The 23574-nt window shown below is 42.4% G+C and overlaps 1 long non-coding RNA gene across 1 annotated transcript in view; it reads right to left on the reverse strand.

The window, feature by feature from the left end:
- The window catches only part of LOC142652674 (uncharacterized), a 42499-nt gene extending 22257 nt beyond the window's left edge, over nt 1-20242 (reverse strand). Inside the window, exon 1 of the long non-coding RNA XR_012847882.1 lies at nt 20184-20242. This is a non-coding gene — a long non-coding RNA (uncharacterized LOC142652674). The remainder of the gene's footprint in view (nt 1-20183) is intronic.
- Nucleotides 20243-23574: the final 3332 nt, after the last annotated feature.

The raw sequence follows: 23574 nt of genomic DNA on the forward strand, positions 1-23574 counted from the left end.
ATACCCCATATATCCTGACTCAATAGTTTAATCTCCTCTCCCACCATGTCAACAAATAAGTCTACATTAGCGAAATCTCCTATTGGTGGCAGCTTCCTACTCTTAGTCTTTAAAGGAACAGTGTCATCACAATTTTTTTTTTCATATGTTAAAGATGTTAGTGCTTTATTAAAAACGTTTATATTTATTTGTGTGTTTGTGTTTTACTTTTTCTTATTTTTACACTTTTTCTTCCCTATGGGGGCTGCCATTTTTTGTTCCATTTCTGTATGTGTCGATTAACGACACATACAGACATGGAATACGGCAGCCACAGTCCCATAGGGACTGCGAACGGCTCCCGTCCCATCCACTTCTGTGTACGCCGTCTGTGTGGGAACTGCGCATGCGCCGCTCCCACACAGTCCAATTTTAAATTGGCGCCATCCGGCGCCATTTTCCTGTGGACCGGAAGTCGCGGCCGGACAGTAAGATTACTACTAGTAGTATACCTACATGAAGAACACCACAAAGATTATCCCCCGGATACATTTATTAAAGTCACAACTATGACCTGATACATAATAGTTTATGGGGAATGAAGCATGGTAATAAACGGTGAACCCGCTGAATAAATGACAAACCTAAAGTTCGGAGTCTGACACACCAAAATATTTTAAAACAAAAATATCTTTATTAAATACATTTTAAAAGATAACATGAATTAAAAAACAGAGATGAATTCCACAGTGCAGAAAAGACAACCAGATCACACGTATATAATATATAATATTATGTCCAAATGTATGGGTAATAGGCGACACTGTTAAGCTACAGAAATGCAAAGATACATCAGTGGTATATTACATTTATATGATATGCATATTCTGTTACATAGCCAGCATGAAAGAACAATAAATAGCAGCAGAAAAAGTAGCAGCAGAAAAAAGGGGGGGGCTAATCAGCAGCAGGACAGCTCTGTATATCTATCTACACAAACAAGTAGAATCAAATACATGTAGATTACAGCGTGTATTGTAATGTGAGTACCCCTGATAAGAGCCAGACAAAGAAACCAGTATCCATACTATGCACACAAATTATATGGCTCAGCTGGACCCCGTAAGTAAAGAGCACACTACAAAATCAGAGCTGTGGCTGTGTTGTCAGCCACAAGTGCAAACAGCCACTCCCCCTTGTAATGATCAAAATACAAGACTCATAATGCTGAAGGTAGACATATGCTGGAAACGCAGCTCATACCCATTGGAACAGGTCACCGTCACTGGCGTCACTCCGACGCGCGTTTCGGCCCGGAAGCCTTCGTCTGGGGGTGGTAAGATTACTACTTCCGGTCGCGGCTTCCGGACTTGTGCACTTGGACCAGCGGCAGCAGACGTAGCGGACGGGCCGGAGGGAGCCGCGGCGGCAGGAGCAGGTAAGAGATTTCAATGTATGTTCGTGTTTGTGTACGTTTACTACTGTATGTAAACCTACTACACTGTGTGTTAGCTCAAAAAATGGCGACACACAGTGTAGGAGGATAGACCGTTCAAACCCCTCGTTTATCCCGGCACTAGCCAGGATAAAGGAGGGGGGGATGCTGAGAGCTCACTAGAGCGAGGGCTTTTTACCCAATTTTGCAATGCTGCAATTTTGGGAATAGCTCCATCTAGTGACCAGCAATGGGAAATATTATAAATTAGAATCTAATTTATAATATTTCCTGACTCGTGAAAAAAATAAAAAAAATTTGAACAATGTTTAATCACCTACACACTAAATGTTTAATTAAAAAAAAAACAACATGTTTTTCTGGCAACACATTCCCTTTAAATTAGTAAACGGGCCTTGTCCTGGGGCTCTACTTGACTCCTCCAATAGCCCCTCCAATGCCTCAAGGCCTTCCAGGTCGGATATTTCTAAACCCATCTCCATACATTTTTTTCTATTATGATGTTTACATTTTTTTATCCATTTGAGTTTACGAGCAAACAAATTTAAGTCCTTTATCCAGGTGAATGAATCAAACCTCACTGTGGGGACGAATGAAAGCCCCTTCTCTAATAACATAGTGTCGGATGCGCTAAGATTATACTCAGATAAATTGATGATTTGTAACTTATCTATATCTGTATCTATTCCCTTCACTAATCCTTTTGTCCCCTCAGCATGTAGCGGGAAATGGGGGGATTGTTGGCTAAAAAATTATTGCCACTATTGGAAGAGGCTCTGGCCCTACCTCTACTCCTGCCTCTAGCACCACCCCTGAATCTCTGTCTACCACCACCCGTCCCAAAGAAAGGACCCACTCTTTCAGAGTCTGTTGTCTCACTCTCAGATGTAGATGGGTCAGAGTCTCTTGGTCCCCTATTGGGTTGTTGGTGTTGCTGTTCGTTGACAAAATCGTAAGCTTTTTTCTCCCTAAATTCCTGCAAATCTCTCTGGAACTGGAAGTGCTTACGCTCTTTTAAATGATTGGTGAACCTCTCTAGAGTTTGTTGTAGGATTTTATCTTTTTTCTCAAAGCCAGGGGTATCGACCAGAGTCTTAGCCGTCTCAATTTCTTTTTTAACCCCTTAAAGGAACAGTGTCATCACAAATTATTTTTTTATATGTTAAAGATGTTAGTGCTTTATTAAAAACGTTTATATTCATTTGTGTGTTTGTGTTTTACTTTTTCTTATTTTTACACTTTTTCTTCCCTATGGGGGCTGCCATTTTTTGTTCCATTTCTGTCTGTGTCGATTAACGACACATACAGACATGGAATACGGCAGCCACAGTCCCATAGGGACTGCGAACGGCTCCCGTCCCATTGACTTCCGTGTACGGCGTCTGTGTGGGAACTGCGCATGCGCCGCTCCCACACAGTCCAATTCGAAATTGGCACCGTCCGGCGCCATTTTCCTGTGGACCGGAAGTCGCGGCCGGACAGTAATATTACTACTTCCGGTCGCGGCTTCCGGATTTGTGCACTTGGACCAGCGGCAGCAAACGGAGCGGACGGGCCGGAGGGAGCCGCGGCGGCAGGAGCAGGTAAGAGATTTCAATGTATGTTCGTGTTTGTGTGTGTTTACTACTGTATGTAAACCTACTACGCTGTGTGTTAGCTCAAAAAATGGCGACACACAGTGTAGGAGGTTACACCGTTCAAACCCCTCGTTTATCCCGGCACTAGCCAGGATAAAGGAGGGGGGGATGCTGAGAGCTCACTAGAGCGAGGGCTTTTAACCCAATAATGCAATGCTGCAATTTTGGGAAATAGCTCCATCTAGTGACCAAAAATGGGAAATATTATAAATTAGAATCTAATTTATAATATTTCCTGACTCGTGAAAAAAATAAAAAAAATTTGAACAATGTTTAATCACCTACACACTAAATGTTTAATTAAAAAAAAACAAACATGTTTTTCTGGCAACACATTCCCTTTAAATTAGTAAACGGGCCTTGTCCTGGGGCTCTACTTGACTCCTCCAATAGCCCCTCCAATGCCTCAAGGCCTTCCAGGTCGGATATTTCTAAACCCATCTCCATACATTTTTTTCTATTATGATGTTTAAATTTTTTTATCCATTTGAGTTTACGAGCAAACAAATTTAAGTCCTTTATCCAGGTGAATGAATCAAACCTCACTGTGGGGACGAATGAAAGCCCCTTCTCTAATAACATAGTCTCGGATGCGCTAAGATTATACTCAGATAAATTGATGATTTGTAACTTATCTATATCTGTATCTATTCCCTTCACTAATCCTTTTGTCCCCTCAGCATGTAGCGGGAAATGGGGGGATTGTTGGCTAAAAAATTATTGCCACTATTGGAAGAGGCTCTGGCCCTACCTCTACTCCTGCCTCTAGCACCACCCCTGAATCTCTGTCTACCACCACCCGTCCCAAAGAAAGGACCCACTCTTTCAGAGTCTGTTGTCTCACTCTCAGATGTAGATGGGTCAGAGTCTCTTGGTCCCCTATTGGGTTGTTGGTGTTGCTGTTCGTTGACAAAATCGTAAGCTTTTTTCTCCCTAAATTCCTGCAAATCTCTCTGGAACTGGAAGTGCTTACGCTCTTTTAAATGATTGGTGAACCTCTCTAGAGTTTGTTGTAGGATTTTATCTTTTTTCTCAAAGCCAGGGGTATCGACCAGAGTCTTAGCCGTCTCAATTTCTTTTTTAACCCCTTAAAGGAACAGTGTCATCACAAATTATTTTTTTATATGTTAAAGATGTTAGTGCTTTATTAAAAACGTTTATATTCATTTGTGTGTTTGTGTTTTACTTTTTCTTATTTTTACACTTTTTCTTCCCTATGGGGGCTGCCATTTTTTGTTCCATTTCTGTCTGTGTCGATTAACGACACATACAGACATGGAATACGGCAGCCACAGTCCCATAGGGACTGCGAACGGCTCCCGTCCCATTGACTTCCGTGTACGGCGTCTGTGTGGGAACTGCGCATGCGCCGCTCCCACACAGTCCAATTCGAAATTGGCGCCGTCCGGCGCCATTTTCCTGTGGACCGGAAGTCGCGGCCGGACAGTAATATTACTACTTCCGGTCGCGGCTTCCGGATTTGTGCACTTGGACCAGCGGCAGCAAACGGAGCGGACGGGCCGGAGGGAGCCGCGGCGGCAGGAGCAGGTAAGAGATTTCAATGTATGTTCGTGTTTGTGTGTGTTTACTACTGTATGTAAACCTACTACGCTGTGTGTTAGCTCAAAAAATGGCGACACACAGTGTAGGAGGTTACACCGTTCAAACCCCTCGTTTATACCGGCACTAGCCAGGATAAAGGAGGGGGGGATGCTGAGAGCTCACTAGAGCGAGGGCTTTTAACCCAATAATGCAATGCTGCAATTTTGGGAAATAGCTCCATCTAGTGACCAAAAATGGGAAATATTATATATTAGAATCTAATTTATAATATTTCCTGACTCGTGAAAAAAATAAAAAAAATTTGAACAATGTTTAATCACCTACACACTAAATGTTTAATTAAAAAAAAACAAACATGTTTTTCTGGCAACACATTCCCTTTAAATTAGTAAACGGGCCTTGTCCTGGGGCTCTACTTGACTCCTCAAATAGCCCCTCCAATGCCTCAAGGCCTTCCAGGTCGGATATTTCTAAACCCATCTCCATACATTTTTTTCTATTATGATGTTTAAATTTTTTTATCCATTTGAGTTTACGAGCAAACAAATTTAAGTCTTTTATCCAGGTGAATGAATCAAACCTCACTGTGGGGACGAATGAAAGCCCCTTCTCTAATAACATAGTCTCGGATGCGCTAAGATTATACTCAGATAAATTGATGATTTGTAACTTATCTATATCTGTATCTATTCCCTTCACTAATCCTTTTGTCCCCTCAGCATGTAGCGGGAAATGGGGGGATTGTTGGCTAAAAAATTATTGCCACTATTGGAAGAGGCTCTGGCCCTACCTCTACTCCTGCCTCTAGCACCACCCCTGAATCTCTGTCTACCACCACCCGTCCCAAAGAAAGGACCCACTCTTTCAGAGTCTGTTGTCTCACTCTCAGATGTAGATGGGTCAGAGTCTCTTGGTCCCCTATTGGGTTGTTGGTGTTGCTGTTCGTTGACAAAATCGTAAGCTTTTTTCTCCCTAAATTCCTGCAAATCTCTCTGGAACTGGAAGTGCTTACGCTCTTTTAAATGATTGGTGAACCTCTCTAGAGTTTGTTGTAGGATTTTATCTTTTTTCTCAAAGCCAGGGGTATCGACCAGAGTCTTAGCCGTCTCAATTTCTTTTTTAACCCCTTAAAGGAACAGTGTCATCACAAATTATTTTTTTATATGTTAAAGATGTTAGTGCTTTATTAAAAACGTTTATATTCATTTGTGTGTTTGTGTTTTACTTTTTCTTATTTTTACACTTTTTCTTCCCTATGGGGGCTGCCATTTTTTGTTCCATTTCTGTCTGTGTCGATTAACGACACATACAGACATGGAATACGGCAGCCACAGTCCCATAGGGACTGCGAACGGCTCCCGTCCCATTGACTTCCGTGTACGGCGTCTGTGTGGGAACTGCGCATGCGCCGCTCCCACACAGTCCAATTCGAAATTGGCGCCGTCCGGCGCCATTTTCCTGTGGACCGGAAGTCGCGGCCGGACAGTAATATTACTACTTCCGGTCGCGGCTTCCGGATTTGTGCACTTGGACCAGCGGCAGCAAACGGAGCGGACGGGCCGGAGGGAGCCGCGGCGGCAGGAGCAGGTAAGAGATTTCAATGTATGTTCGTGTTTGTGTGTGTTTACTACTGTATGTAAACCTACTACGCTGTGTGTTAGCTCAAAAAATGGCGACACACAGTGTAGGAGGTTACACCGTTCAAACCCCTCGTTTATCCCGGCACTAGCCAGGATAAAGGAGGGGGGATGCTGAGAGCTCACTAGAGCGAGGGCTTTTAACCCAATAATGCAATGCTGCAATTTTGGGAAATAGCTCCATCTAGTGACCAAAAATGGGTAGTATTATAAATTAGAAATAATTTATAATATTTCCTGACTCGTGAAAAAAATAAAAAAAATTTGAACAATGTTTAATCACCCACACACTAAATGTTTAATTTAAAAAAAAACAAACATGTTTTTCTGGCAACACAATGCCTTTAAGGACGCAGCCTAGTTTTGGCCTTAAGGCTCAGAGCTCATTTTTCAAATCTGACATATTTCACTTTATGTGGTAATAACGTCGGAATGCTTAAACCTACCCAAGCGATTCTGAGATTGTTTTCTCGTGACACATTGGGCTTCATGTTCGTGGTAAAATTTGGTCGATATATTCAGTGTTTATTGGTGAAAAATTGCAAAATTTAGAGAAAATTTTGAAAAAATTGCATTTTTCAGAATTTAAATGCATCTGATTGTAAAACAGACGGTTATACCACCCAAAATAGTTACTAGTTCACATTTCCCATATGTCTACTTTAGATTGGCATCGTTTTTTGAACATTCTTTTATTTTTCTTGGACGTTACAAGGCTTAGAACATAAACAGCAATTTCTCATATTTTTCAGAAAATTTCAAAAGCCTTTTTTTTAAGGTACCTCTTGAGTTCTGAAGTGGCTTTGTGGGGCCTATGTATTAGAAACCCTGATAAAACACCCCATTTTAAAAACTATACCCCTCAAAGTATTCAAAACAGCAGTTAGAAAGTTTTTTAACCCTTCAGGCATTTCACAGGAATTAAAGCAAAGTGGAGGTGAAATTTGCAAATTTCATTTTTCTTGCTGAATTTCAATTTTATTCATTTTTTTTTCTGTAACAGAGAAGGTTTTACCAGAGAAACACTACTAAATATGTATTGTCCAGATTCTGTAGTTTTTATAAATGTCCCACATGTGGCCCTACTGTGCTCGTGGACTAAAACACAAGCCCTAGAAGCAAGGAAGCACCTAGTGCATTTTGAGTCCTCTTTTTTATTAGAATATATTTTAGGCAGCATGCCAGGTTTGAAGAGGTGTTGCGGTGTCAAAACAGTAGGAATCCCCCAATAGTGACCCCATTTTGGAAACTACACCCCTCAAGGAATTCATTTAGGGTTGTTGTTACCATTTTGACCGCACAGTTTTTTCACAGCATGTATTTGAATTGGGCTCTGAAATGAAAAAAATTTCATTTTTTCCAATAAAATGTCATTTGTGATCAAAATTTCTTATTTTCACAGGGAACAAAATACTCAATTTTGTTGCCCAATTTCTCCTGAGTGCATCAATACCCCATTTGTGGCAATAAACTGCCGTTGGGCCCATGGGAGGCCTCAGAAGGGAAGGAGCGCTGTGTGTTCTTTGGAGTACAGATTTTGCTGGTTTGGTTTTCGGGTGCCATGTCGCATTTGCAGAGCCCCAGAGGTATCAAAGCAATGGAAACCCACCAGAAGTGACCCCATTTTGGAAACTACACCCCTCAAGGAATTCATTTATGGGTAATGTGACCATTTAGACTCCATAGTTTCTTCACAGAACTTATTTGAATTGGGCTGGGAATTAAAAAAAAATATTTTTTTTCCAATAATATGTAATTTTAGCTCAAAAATTCTTATTTTCACAAGAAATAAAATACTCCATTTTGTTGCCCAATTTGTCCTGAGTGCGGCAATACCCCATTTGTGGTGATAAACTGCTGTTTGGGCCCATGGGAGGGCTCAGAAGGAAAGGAGCGCTGTGTGTTCTTTGGAGTACAGATTTTGCTGGATTGGTTTTCGGGTGCAATGTCGCATTTGCAGAGCCCCAGAGCTATCAAAGCAATAGAAACCAATCACAAATGACCCCATTTTGGAAACTACACCCCTCAAGGAATTCATTTATGGGTGTTGTGACCATTTTGACCCCATAGTTTTTTCACAGAACTTATTTGAATTGGGCTGGGAATGAAAACAAAATTATTTTTTTCAAATAATATGTAGTTTTGGCTGAAAATTTCTTATTTTCACTTGAAACAAAATACCCCATTCTGTTGCGCAATTTGTTCTGAGTGCCGCAATACCCCATTTGTTGTGATAAACTGCCGTTTGGGCCCATGGGAGGGCTCAGAAGGAAAGGACCACCATTTGGCCTACTGGGGATTTTCTAGTGCGAAGTCATGTATGCAGAAGCCCCTGAGGTACCAGTACAGTTGAAACCCGCAAGAAGTGACCCCGTTTTAAAAACTACACCCTTAAGGCATTCATCTAGAGATGTAGTGAGCATTTTGACCGGAGACCTACACCCCATAAACTGTAATGTGGGTTCTCCCGGGTATGGCAATACCCTACATGTGGCTGTTATCAGCTGCCTCGACACACAGCAGGGCCCAGAGGGGAAAGACGAGGGGGGATAAGCTGTGTGGAGTGCATCAGGGTAAGTAAAATTGGGGTAAATTATAAACCAAGGGATGTATGATAAATTTTAAAACACTTTCATACAGAGCTCTGGTTATTCGGGACACGTGTCACATTGATATATTGTGTCCTTCCTTATCCCCCACTTATAGCAGACTCTGCACCTCTTTTGACTTTTTCCCTTCTTGCCAGTTTGGGGAACTTCTCCTGGAAAGTGTTGCCCTGGTACGATGCGTGTGGGCTCGCTTCCAGAAGTACTGGGTGCCCCCCCTTCTTGGTCCCTAAAGATTAGGTTCTTGATAATCACCTGCATTGTACAATGCCATCTGTATGATGTGCCCGGCCAGCTTCTTATACCACACCGCATGGCGCTGTAGGGCTTCAGGGCTTGATCTTACAAGTCCATCCCTCCCATGTACCTATTGTAGTCCAGGATGCAGTCTGGTTTGGGGGTGGCCTTTCCTTCATATATCCTAAACCTGTAGGTATACCCTGATGCACTCTCACAGCTTATACATCTTCACGCCATACCTTGCCCTCTTACCTGGCAGGTACTCGCGGAATTGAACCCTCCCTTTAAAATGTACAAGGGACTCATCAATAGAAATACACTTCTCGGGGGTGTATGCTTGGGAAAACCGGGCACTGGAACGGTCTAATAGGGGTCTCCGTTTATACAAACGGTCAAAACTGGGGTCATCTCGGGGTGGGCACGGCTCATTATCAGTATAATGTAAGAAGCGAAGTATTGCCTCATTTATTTATTTTTTTAGGTTCCAGTTCAGTTCTGAAGTTGCTTTGAGGGGCCCATATATTAGAAACCCCTATCAAATACCCCATTTTAGAAACTAGACCCCTCAAAGTATTCACAACAGCATGTAGAAAGTTTATGAACCCTTTAGGTGTTACACAAAAATTTAGAGCAAAGTAGAGGTGAAATTTACATTTTTTTTTGTCAGAAAATCCTCTTTATACCATTTTTTTTATAACACAAAAGGATTTATCAGTGAAACGCAAATTAATACGTATTGCCCAGATTCTGCAGTTTTGAGAAATATCCCACATGTGGCCCTCGGGCGGTAATGGACGGAAGTGCCGGCCTCCGAAGCAAAGGAGCACCTAGTGGATTTTGAAGCCTCTTTTTTATTAGGCACCATGTCCGGTTTGAAGAGGTCTTGTGGTGCCAAAACATTGGGAACCCCCCAAAAGTGACCCCAATTTGGAAACTAGACCCCTTGAGGAATCCATTGCAGTTTTCTTGGGGTGCATGCGGCTTTTTGATCAGTTTTTATTCTATTTTTAGGTGGCGTGGTGACTAAAAAACAGCAATTGTACTATTGTTTTTTTTTTCGTTTTTTTTTACAGCGCTCACCGTGCGCTATAAATGACTTATTCACTTTATTCTGCGTGGCGATACGATTACGGCGATACCAGATGTTTATAGTTTTTTTTTATGTCTTATGGCGTTTGCACAATAAAATACGTTTTGTAAACAATCATTCACTTTTTGTGTTACCTTATTCTAAGAGGCAGAACTTTTTTATTTTTTAATCAATAAAGCCGTGCGAGGACTTATTTTTTGCGTAACAAACTGTAGTTTCGATCAGCACCATTTTTAGGTACATGCGACTTTTTGATCTCTTTTTATTCCATTTTTTGGGAGGTGAAGTGACCAAAGAATTGTGATTGTGGTTCGGTTTATTATTATTTTATTTTACGGCGTTCACCGTGCGGGATAAATAATGAAATAATTTTGTAGTTCAGGCCGTTACGGACGCGGCGATACCAATTATGTATAGTTTATTTGTTTGTTTATATATTTTTATTAATAATAAATGACTGATAAGGGAAAAGGGGGGAATTTTACTTTTATTACTTTTAAATCTTTTATTTTCTTATTTTTACACATCTTTTTTTAACTTTTTTTTAACTTTATTACTTTGTCCCACTAGGGGACATGAGGGCAGGAGGCCCTGATCGCTATTCTAATACACTGCACTACATGCGTAGTGCAGTGTATTAGAACTGTCAGCTACTCACTGACAGCAAGCATAGTGGGTCCTGACGTTGTCAGGACCCACTAGGCTTCCGTCTATGGCATAGCCGGACGCCATTGTTTGGTGTCCGGTTGCCATAGTCACCATCGCCGGCCGCTATCGCGTAGCAGGCCGGCGATGGCAGCTTAACCCCTAAAAAGCAGCGATCTCTATAGAACGCGGCTTTTAAGGGGTTAATCAGCGGGGACACAGCGATCGGTCCCCGCTGTAGGAGCTGTGACAGCTGCTGAACAAGACAGCAGCGTCACAGCTCCTGTATGTGTCGGGAGGACGGCCGAAACGGCCGTTACTCCCGAGACGTACTATTACGGCATGGAGCGCGAACGATACAGCTGCCATGCCGTAATAGTACGTCAAGGAGCGGGAAGGGGTTAAGGTCAGCACTAATGTGATCAAACTGGATTTTCTCTTCCTCAACCAAAATTTGCATTAGTCTCAGTGAACTCCCTGTGATCTCCTGTTCCCACCTCTCTTTTATATTAGATGTTTTTAATCTGGAAGCAGGGGCAATAGGTATTCTTAGGCCTCTAGGTACTATTTTATTCTTGAGATAGTTCTCCAGACTCTGGATCTCCCACCAACTCCTTGTATAATCCTTGTGTAGTCTAGTCAGGTTTTTAAAGGAGGATTTCAGGGACACACCCTGCGTTGTATACACCAGTTCACACTCAGAGAAGACACTTTTTGCTTCACTCATCCATCCCTCTGTACTCAAATCAGAGAGTGCAAAGGCTGCCATACCCAGATGAAATGTACTATATAAAGAACTGTATAATTTGTATAATTCACTGTATTTCAAAGATATATTCAATTGTGCTCCCACAACATAACAATTTTAAAGGATTCACTGGTGTAATATATGAGTAAAATATAACATTTATTTATAACTCTCTAAAAACAGGGGTACAGTCACCACTGTGAAAAAGCCCCACCGTGTGTATAAAAACGTATTAAATAATAAACACTGAGTTCTAATTCAATTGTGAACCTCCTATAGCTCAGTGTTCAACAAGAATATCAATACGGAATCAGCATTTGAAAAATGGGCATAACAATAGTCTTGACGCTAATTCATACTATAGTCCGTGATAACCGCACCGGAAGCTCCTAGTGTTAAGGTATACAAACAATGCTAGTGTTCCCAATGCTAAAAAATTCCTATTCACAACCGACCCTACGCGTTTCAATACTCATCATCAGGGGTCTGTAGCTTGGTCACACTGGCCGGGATGCCAGCGATATTTAGTTCAGCAGCAGGTATTCTGCTGTACTCCACGGAAGCATGCTCGCATAGATGTCAGCGGCATGCTTCATTCTGGGACTCTAAGTTATTTAAAGCATCTGACTCCTCCCCCTGTCCTCGGCACCGCCAATCGAAACAGCCAATCACACTCACCAATCGAATTCGTGACACCTGTCCATGTGACTCCCGGCCATCAGCTGACAGCCAGGAACCAACATCGACCGCATCAAAAGCCGAACGCGCAGGCGCAGTAGAGGCCACAATCGAGTCGCCCATGCTGCCGGGAACTCACCACTGCAAAGAAGGAGTATATCGATATTTAAGAGTTTGGGTAAGTGTTGCGGATCAGCTCAAAACCCGCAGCTGGACTGCCATTGATAAACAACTACACTGATAATACATATTGTGTAGATAAATGAATGTCTACCCCACTATAAAGTGTCATTTGAACACCTACTGAATAAGGAACCATAGCCAGACTGCCCACATGATGATCATTGATAATTAAGAGACCACCTGTCATGACGACCATGTGGGTCTCTTGCTATCCTGAAGGGATAACTGGCCATGGAAATGCATGTTTAAATGAATGTTTAAATAAAACATGCATAGTTTGTCTGCTCATTTAAACCCCCTGGTTGTGTGCACGCCAATCTATAGATCCACTGGGCTTCCTTACAAAGAACTAGCACACAATCTGTTCTTTCCAATGACTCTACAAAGGACCATGGGACATTAATTTAGTGCGGAAGAAAGATGTTTCAGACATCAATATAGGAAAGGGTTCTTTACAGTTAGAGTAGTCAAACTATGGAATACCCTACCCCAAGAGGTAGAAATGGCAGATACTATGTCAGCATTTAAGAAAGGCAGGATGATTATTTACTGACAAATGGCATTGAGGGTTATAATTAACCCATTCACAACTGCCATATGGCTATATACGTTCTAACAGCCTATTCCCCGTGCAGTTAGCACGTGTATAAACGTTGACAGCCTGGAACGGGTTTAATGAGTGCAATGCGGCTTAAGTGTGAGCTTTGAGATCAGTGGAATACACCCCCACTGTAGATAGTACCACCCACAACCCCCTGTAGGCGGCGCAAAACCCTCTGTAGAGAACGCCACCTAAGCTCCCTCCAGCATTGGAATGCCCCCGCCATCTCTCCATCCTCACTGTAGATAGTGCCAGCCCCCTGCAGATAGCAACCCCCCCCCGCTGTAGATAGCATCGCACCCCCCACTGTAGATAGCGCCACATGAACTGACTCTAGGAGCAGAATCCCCGGTGTCAGATCGCACTGGCCGGGGATTCCGCTTCTAGAGAGAGCCCCTGGTGCCACTATCCATATATGGACAATAATGTCAGCGGCTCTCTAGGAGTGGAATCCTCTGTGTCAGATGGCTCTGTGTCGGGTATTCCGCTACTGGAGAAGCCCCTGGTGTCACTATCCATATATGGACAGTGACGTCAGGTTCTACTCCTGGAGCGGAAGTTTCGACCAGAGGGATTCTGCTCCTATAGGGAGCTACAGTGGTGCTATTTACAGGAAGGGGATGCCATTTACGGGAGGGGGGGGGGGGGTGGCGCTTTCTGCACTGGGGATATTGCTAAATACAGAGGGGATGTTGCTATCTACAGGGGGGTGGTGCTATTTACAGGGGGTGTTGTGCTATCTACAGGAGGGTGCTATATACAGGGGGTGCGGCACTATCTACTGTGACATTATATTGGCACTATCTACAGGGGACACTGTGGCGCTATCTACATGGGCACTGTGTGTGGCACTATGTGGGCATTATCTACAGGGAGAAATGTGGGCACTGTGGCACTGTTTACAGTGGGCACTATCTATGTGGGCAATGTGGCACTATTTATGTGGGCAATGTGGCACTATCTACAGTGGTATTGCGTCACTATCTACATGGGCACTGTGGTGTTTTCAGGGGGTTGGGGAAAAAAAGAGGAAACAAATAAAATGTATCCATTATTTAACGTCCATGAAAAACGGATGGCAAATGCAGGTTAAAAACGGTCAGACGGCCAGGAAATGGAATCAAATTTTGAGACACATTGATGCAAAACAGCCATGAAAAACTGACACTTGATTCGTTGCTGAATTAATTAAAACTAATCTAGAAAATGAAAGCCTCATAAGTCTTGTTAAAAAAAACCAAAGTAACAATTAGTTGTAATATTCAAAGCGGTTCCAAAGATTTATCGTTTAACCCCTTAAGGACACGGCCAATTTTGGCCTTGAGGACAGAGCAATTTTTTTACATTTCCCCTCTTTGTATCCCGACGCTCATAACGCTTTTATTTTTTTGTACGACGTAGTTGTATGAGACTTTGTCTTTTGCGGGACGAGTTGTACTTTATGTAGGTACCATTTTTTGGTACAAATAGATTATCGTTTAATTTCTATACATTTTTATTTTGGTAAAAATGCAGAAAAAAAGCAGTTCCGCTGCAGTTTTAATATTTTTTTTTTTACACCATACACCGATCATCATAAATAATGTTATACATTTGTTGTACGGGTTGTTACGGTCGTGGCGATACCAAATATGTCTGTATTATTTCATGTGTTGGGACTTATATTTTAAAAAGTTTATTTATTATAAAAAATGTGTGCTTCTGTGTTTTTTTTACTTTTTATTTATTTATTTATTTATCATTACATTTTTTTTACATTCATTTAACCTTTTTTTTTTTAATCCCATAAAGGGATTTATCATTTTGATTTTTATTTTGAAACTGTAATGTACTGGCATAGATCTATATGCCAGTACATTATCCTGTTACTGATTATACACAGGCAGTTGTTAGGGCATATCTCAGTATGCCCTAACAACAGGAAATATGTTCAGACAGCCCTGGGGTCCTTCAATGGAGTTGTGGGCTTTGATTGCGTCACAGTTATTTTCTGTGACGCGATCAATGTGCAGTCCCCCCTCTTTGAACGCCGCGATCAGCTGTCATCGCGGCGTTCAAAGGGTTAACAGCGGAGAGAAGATGTGTATTACAGCCGTTGCCCTGCTCTCGATCGCGCGCACAGACGCGCACAGACGGCTGTCACACAGGACGAGTATGCTCGTCCTAATGCGCGAAGTGCTCGCCGCTCAGGACGAGCATACTCGTCCTGTGTCGGCAACCGGTTAAAGAAGTGCATATCAAAAATGGAAAATTTGACCTGGACACAGGGGCATCAATGACCCTTGGTCATGAAAGGGTTAATCAAGCAATGAATGACGGGTAATTTATTGAGAAAGTTAGAACTTGATGGACCTGTGTCTTTTTTCAACCTATGTAACTATATAATACATAAAGGTGTACATAGCCTATAAGAATTTTTAATATATCTTTATCGACATTCTCTCGATTCAGAGCTCCAAATCTCCTGCATAAACATAAAAAATTCTGGTTGCTTGTAGCTGTCCTTTCTAGCAGGATTATTGGAGATTACTGCATACTGAATATACATTAAACTCAATAATAATAAAGAATGCAGTTCTCCCTCTAATGGCAGCTTCAGGCAGCCTGAATTTTATAATTTAACAATATAGCTATGTAGAGGATTTGGAGCTCTGTATCAGAAAAACAGCTTCAACAACTCTAAAGATATAGTAAGAAATTAATTAGCACAGATTTGTTCACCTAAAGATCACATTGTGTTGAAAGGTGGATATTCACCTAATGGGCCAAACAATGCACAAAAGCTGCGGATACGCTGAGTAAAAGTAAGCAGCGTAGAACTGCACCAAAATCGGAATGTTCGCTGCTGAAAACAGCAAGTAAAAAAAAGAAAAGCCTATACTTACCTGTAAAAATAGAGAGACCGCAGCACACGTTCCTTGTGGTATCAAAAGAGTGTAAAAATTTATTTATTCCACTATAATATACAGCGACGTTTCGACCCTAGGTGTGGGTCTTTTTCAAGGCTTGTGATCTGAGTAAGTTTTTTTTCTGAGTTGAGATTTTTGCGGCAGACTCGCAGGTTTTCCGATGCAAAAATCGCAACATTTGCTACTTGTTGTGGGTTTTACCTCCCAATTGAATTCAATGGGGAAACCCCCAACAGAGAAGCAGCGATTCGGAAACATAAATTGACATGCTGCGGATTAAGAAACCGCACGTCAATTTATAAATGGTTTTGCGGCATATTTTTTTGCGTTGTTCAAATCTCATCCACTCTAATGCTACTGTATTACGCTGCAGATTTTCCGCAATAAATAAGTTGTGGAAAATCTGCCGTGTTTACGCTTCGTGTGGACATACCCCTATAGTGATAGCAATCTCATTACCAATTGTAGTCATGATTATGACTTTTTGTACTGTGATATTTTTTTAACTAAAATAAAGTTTAAAAAAAACCAAAAAGATCATGACTGTACTAATATTAGTACTAGTTTTAATAAACCCCAGCCATAACGTGTAGTAAAAAACTTTGTCAGGGAAATGAGGTTTTGTCTGCTCTTCTAATTTGCCTGCTTCAAAATGTCCACCTTAAAAGAAAAAAACAATACTTATCTTGACTTTTGAACTCTTCCCTTTCTTACAGGGGTATTCACAAATAAATTATCACCTTCCACCTTTCACCTTTCGTGAGAACGGGTCCCAATCCCCCAGATTCTCCTCACTGCATCCTCCGCAGTGAGGATGAGCTTGAATGGAGCAGCGGTGGAGCATACGTCCGCCACTCCATTCAATGTCTATGAGAATGACGGAAACAGCGCTGTTTCCATTAGTCCCAAAGACTGTGAATGGAGCGTCAGCACGCATGCTCGACCACCATGCCTTTCCATGTCCTTACTGCAGTTGAGCAGTGAGGAGGACCTGGGTGTTCGGGACCCCCATTCACACGATCGTTGTCACGTTTGAGCGAGCCTGCTTCCCACTGGCGTAGCTATAGGTGTCGCAGCGGTCGCAATTGTGAACGGGCCCCGAAGCCAGTGGGCCCACAGCCCCCTGCACCACATCAATAAAAAGTTACTATAGTAACTCGGGCCGCGGGCCCCTGTTACTATAGTACCAGACTGTACTTACCTTCCGCGCCGCGCACAACATCAAGAGGACAGAACTTCCGCCGCGGCTGAAGAGGAAGGTAAGATTAGTAGCCCTGACTGGCGGGGTCCGACTCCCGGGACCCGCCAATCAGCTGTTTTGAAGGGGCCGCAGCACTCGTACGAGAGCGGCTTCCCCTTCATTCCGGTCACTTCATTCCGGTCACACTGTGAATCGGTGTCGGCGATTCACAGTGTGAGCGGGTAGTGAAATGAAGGGGAAGCAGCTCTCGTACGAGTGCTGAGGCCCCTTCAAAACAGCTGATTGGCGGGTCCCGGGAGATGGACCCCGACACATCAGCTATTGATGGCCTATCCTGAGGATAGGCTATCAATGTTTAGGGACTGCACAACCCCTTTAAGCCTACGATTTAGCAGGCTTAGAGGGCCCATGAGACAGGATCACAGATAGTGTGATGCTGTCTGCTGGGCCTTGTATCTAAGTCAATCACATGGTAGGCTTAGATACATGGCCCATGTGTGATCCTGTCTGATGGGCCCTGTATCTAAGTCAATCACATGGTAGGCTTAGATACATGGCCCATGTGTGATCCTGTCTGATGGGCCCTGTATCTAAGTCAATCACATGGTAGGCTTAGATACATGGCCCATGTGTGATCCTGTCTGATGGGCCCTGTATATAAGCCTACCACACTGTAGGCTTAGATACAGGGCCCCAGCACACAGTAATCTTATACTGTATAAGATTACTGTCTGCTTGACCCTGTATCTAAGCCTAACTTGTGGTAGGCTTAGATACAGGGTCCCACAGACAGTATCACACATGGGCCCTGTATCTAAACCTAACACATGTGTTACTAATCGTTTTTTTTGTGTGTTTTCTTACTGGTTCGGTCGTTTGACTACGTCGGATTCCAGGACTACTTCGATGACGGCTTTTTTTTTTATTTTCAATAAAATGGTTAATGAGGGTCGTGTGTGTTTTTTTTATTTCAATAAAATATTTTTTCTATGTCTTTGTGTTTTCTTTTAAACTATATTACTACCGCCTTAGTAATGGCCGCCGGCTTATTGACAGCATCCATTGCTAAGGCGGGGCTTAGTGTTAGCCGCTGCAGAGGCTAACACTAACCCCCTTTATTACCCCGGTACCCACCGCCACCAGGGGTGCTGGGAAGAGCCGGGTACCATCCAGTACTTGACCATCTGTAGTGATGGTCGGCCACTGGGGTAGCCGCAGGCTGGTATTGTCAGGAGGGGAAAGGCCAAAAAAGTGGCCCTTCCCATCCTGGTAATGGTGCCTGCTGCTGCTGTGTTGTATCTGGCTGGTTATGAAAAATGGGGGGGACCCCACGTCATTTAAAAAAATAAAAATAAAAAATTATTGGAAAGAACAATGTCGGGTCCCCCCCCAATTTTCATAACCAGCCAGATACAACACAGCAGCAGCAGGCAGCATTACCAGGATGGGAAGGGCCACTGTTTTTGGCCTTCCCCAGCCTAATACTACTAGCCTGTGGCCGCCCCTGTGCCTGACCGTCACTACAGATGGTCGGGTACTGGTTCGTACCCTGCTCTTCCCAGTACCCATGGTGGCGGTGGGTACCGGGGTAATAATGGGGGTTAGTGTTGGCCTTTGCACCGACTAACACTAAGCCCCGCCTTAGTAATGTAGGTTGTCAATCAGCCAGCGGCCATTACTAAGGCGGTGATAATAAAGTTTAAAAAGATACAAGCACATAGAAAAAATATTTTATGGAAATAAAAAAACACAATCCCATTAAACATTTTATTGAGAATAAAAAAACGCCGTCATTGAAGTCCTCGTATCCGAAGTCCAACAACCGAACCTGTAAAAAAACACAAACACACAAAAATAATCCGTAACACATAAAGAAGCAAAATTATTATTCTTACCTTTCCTGGGTCCAGCGCTGGAGCCGCAATGTCAGCGAGCTGAGTCCTGTATCTAATCCCATCATGTGTGATACTGTCTGCTGAGCGACTGTATTTAATCCTATCATGTGTGATACTGTCTGCTGAGCCACTGTATAATCCTATCATGTGTGATACTGTCTGCTGAGCCACTGTATCTAATCCTATCATGTGTGATACTGTCTGCTGGGCCCCATCTCTAATCCTATCATGTGTGATACTGTCTGCTCAGCCACTGTATCTAATCCTATCATGTGTGATACTGTCTGCTCAGCCACTGTATCTATTCCTATCATGTGTGATACTGTCTGCTGAGCCAATGTATCTAATCCTATCCATAGTTTATAGGGTCGTAGTGCTATAGACATGATATGCTGTCTCCTATACACACACACATTTTTTGGGGCGGACACATATGTATTGGCGCTATTTACCCTGACATTTTAAGTTCTTAGTGACGCCCCTGGCTGCTACTGCTGCATTGTTGGGTCACTTAGGAGACCCAGCGATGCAGCTGAAGGCTGCGGGCCGTTGGCCATGAGAAGTTTGCGGGGGGGGGGGGGCCCAATAAGAAATTTTGCACTGGGGCCCATGAGCCTTTAGCTACGCCCCTGCTGCTTCCCTTTTATTTCTTTCACTGTTCCATACTGCCATATGCTGTCACACTTGTAGTGGTGATTCACGATATTACAGCCTTCTCCCATTCATGGGAGAAGGATGTAATACTGTGAATCGCCGCTACAAGTGTGTTAGTGTTCAACGGTATGAAGCAGTGAAGAAAACGCAGCAATCGCATGAGCACCGCGGTCCCTTCAAAACAGCTGATCGTGGGGATTGCGAGTGTCGAACACCCATGAATATTTACGGCCTATTCTGAGGATAGGCCATCAAGTTTTTTTTCTCTGGAAAACCCCTTTAAGTATTGAATGTACTAGTACTAGCAACTGCAGGAGGAAACCTTATACCAAAAAAACTAAAAAATACTTTTCCTCTTCGCAAAATGACCCATAGTAAGGGTATAAATCTAATTATTACAAATTACTATAAGAAACTTTATGAAGGTAAACAAGTGAGTATGGAAAAAAATATATGAATACCTGGCTGGGGTGGATATACCATCGATAACACAGGATCAGTTCAATCAACTAGGAGCCCTGTTAACAAGACAAGAGGTTGAGGACACCATTAATTTCATTAGGTCCAAAACAAAAAGCACCAGAACCTGATGGGTGTACTGTAGAATATTTTTGTGTCAATGTTACAACAGGTAGGGGTTACCCTGACAGAAGCTTATAATGAACTTTTTAGAGACGCCCGAGTAATGGAATCTGGTAATACTCTATATATTAAAGTAATCGCGAAGAAAAAAGGGGGACCAACTAGATACGGCCTCCTATAGGCCAATCTCACTGATCAATGTTGACGCTAAGGTGTATTCAAGAATACTTGCTGATAGACTGGCAAAGGTCTTTCCTAGCATCATCCAAAAAAAACAAAATGGTTTCATAAAGGGTAGACACAGTGTGAGAAATATTAGGAATGTGTTGGGAGTCTTAGATTGGGCCAGGGCAAGGCCATCCTCAATACAAAATGCGGCAATAATCTTCTTTGATGCAGAGAAAGCACTTGATAGAGTGGCCTTGCCCTTGCTCAAGGTCACGGAGAAAGCGGGTATATCCATATGAACAAGTTGTTACACAGGGAGAGATGTCAGAAAAATTCAGGTTATATCGGGGCACTCGACAAGGATGCCCTTTGCCACCGTTATTATTTAATTTAGCTATTGAACCGCTAGCTAGATTTATACTTCAGACTTTACAAATAAAAGGTATAAAAGTTGGGGAAGAGTAAATAAAAATAGCACTATTTGCGGATGACTTGGTCCTGTTTGTACATAATATTGGGGGGTAGATTCGCAAAATATTAGAAATAATGCACGAGTTAGAAAATTTGGCAGGGTATAAGATTAACAGCACTAAGACTGAGGTCCTGATGCAATATAAACAAAAGGATCTTAGTTGAAAGCAGGAATACGGATTGAATACAGTGGCAGAGAAATGTAAATACCTTGGTGTCTACATTAGGAGAGACGCACATGATATCTATGGGTTGAACTTCACGCCTATATTGGATGGCGTTAGGAAGGAACTAATCTCATGGAAAGATCTACCTCTATCCCTATATGGGAGAAAAAATCTCATCAAAATGCTGACCTTTCCTAGGTTACTATACCAGCTTCAGATGATTCCACTCCTGTTGAGGCACAACCATGTAAATAATATCAATAAAGCCTTTCAGAAATGTCTGTGGAGGCATAAAAACCCCAGAATGTCAATAAAGAATCTACAAATAGATACCAGAGTGGGAGTGATATTGTAGAATACAGTAGAAGCAAAGTGGGTGAGATTTAACAAATCTTATCCACACGCTGCGTGAAAATTCTGAGCAGAAATTGACCTGCGGTGCGTATATTTTTCGGACCGCAGCATGTCAATTCCTGCTGAGGAAAGTGGACTGAATTGCTGCGTTTTTCAGAGGAGTTGTCACCATCTCCCAGCATTGTGAAAAACGCCGCAAAATACACACCATTTTCTGCAGTAAAAAACACAGGAAATGGTGCGTTTTTGCTGCAGCGGAAAGTCGGCTCCTTTCAATGGAATTGCTGCAGAAGTTTTCTGCCGCAATTCCGTTACATGTGGACAAGCCCTTAGAGGCCGAGAGGCAATTGATATCATCTTTGAAATTATTTTTGCACCAGCCACCTGAAGCCTATCTGCCTGGGGTGGGTCCCTCCATTCTACTGGGAGATTCTAAGGCAGTTTGGTGGTTGAGAAAAAGCTTCAATCTACCATACAGTTTATCGAGGTTCCTGACTATAGGGGCATTTGTAAAATTTACGATTTGATTGATGAACAGGCCAAAAAACCTAAGGCGTTTGCCCAAGTTTAAGGAGCAATATGACCTTGAACATGGGTACGTCATGCAATACATGCAAATAGATTATACAATGAAAAAGGAGGGAGATTTGCAACGGGTTATGAGAATTAACCCAAAAAAATTCTAATGTATGATGAAAGGCATGCAGGGAAGTCCGTCAATTGCATTTATTAGGCAGAGAATGAGGATAAAGGAAGGCACTAGATGTCTAGAGAATATAATTAAAAAAATGGCAAAGAGATTTGGGCACCCAGCTCTCGGACATAGAAGTTGAGGAACAATTACTAAATGGCTGGGCGACAACAAGCAAGGCCATATCATCTGAAAAATTACGTGAAATGCAATGGAAAATAGGATCCAGACTTTCTAGGGCATTTAGTATTCCTTATGAAAATCATATCATTAATTATACACGACAGTGTCCAAATTGTGGCGAAGCCAGTGCTGGGCTGATACACTGCTTGTGGTCTTTGTTCGGCAATTAGAAGATTATGGACTTCGGGCAGAAAGCTATATGAGATATGTAGTAAATGATGATATAAGACTGGATGAGTGGTTGTGCTTGTTTCACTTTTCCCCGGGGAAAACACACTGCCATCTGTCAGACCTGGTGCACTTAATTTTAGGCCCCATGCACACGGCCGTAATTTTGATCCGCAATTAAGGAGAGTAATTGCAGTTCATAGTACAGACTCATTCATTTCTATTGCCCACAGACACCTTCCCTATTTACGGGAAGTGGTCCGGACCGTAGAAAGGCTCCGCCAAAAATAGGACATGTCACAAACCAGGATTGCGGCTACGGCCATGTGTAGAGGGCCTTATTCTCGAGGAAGAAAATTATCTTAGCAGAATGGGTAGTCACATATATACCATCTGTGGTACAGGTTAGGAGGTATTGGAAAAAATATTATATTTTCAGAAGATAGATAAAAATATGGCACCCAATAATGTCAAGAATATTATCTAATACAGAGCTTCAGGAGATTTATGTAGATCTGTGATGGAATAAAAGGGGGGCGAACAGGTTCACGGACAGGAGGAGGAAGGGGGTGGAAAGGGGTGAGGTTTATGGGTAAATAGCATAATATATATATATATATATATATATATATATATATATATTTATTTATTTGTAATAGGTTGAGAGCGTTAATCTGCCAAGGGAGATATATCCCTAGATGCCTATTAAGTGGTTAACATAGGTGGAGGGTAATTAACTAAGAGAAAAGGTGAAGGCTGGTTTGCTACTGACCAGATCTGACATTTACAGAGGAGTGAGAGCTAACCCCTGCAAAGGACCAGACTGTGTGAGTTATACCTGGACTTTTGTTACGTTTCTTGCTATTCTAACCTTTGTGTATTCTCATGAGACAAGCTACTGTTGTGGTTTTTGGATTTCCCCGATTGAAAGAGAAATAAAGCTTCTAAAGTCCTGGTTAAACAAGAATACTGCGCTGAGAGTGTCTCTTTGCCTATCTACATTCCCCAAACTGCTACAATATATATACCGTATTCTTCGGACTATAAGACGCAGTTTTTAGCAAGAAT

This window comes from Rhinoderma darwinii, chromosome 5 (assembly GCF_050947455.1).
Source record: "Rhinoderma darwinii isolate aRhiDar2 chromosome 5, aRhiDar2.hap1, whole genome shotgun sequence".
Taxonomy (NCBI): domain Eukaryota; kingdom Metazoa; phylum Chordata; class Amphibia; order Anura; family Rhinodermatidae; genus Rhinoderma; species Rhinoderma darwinii.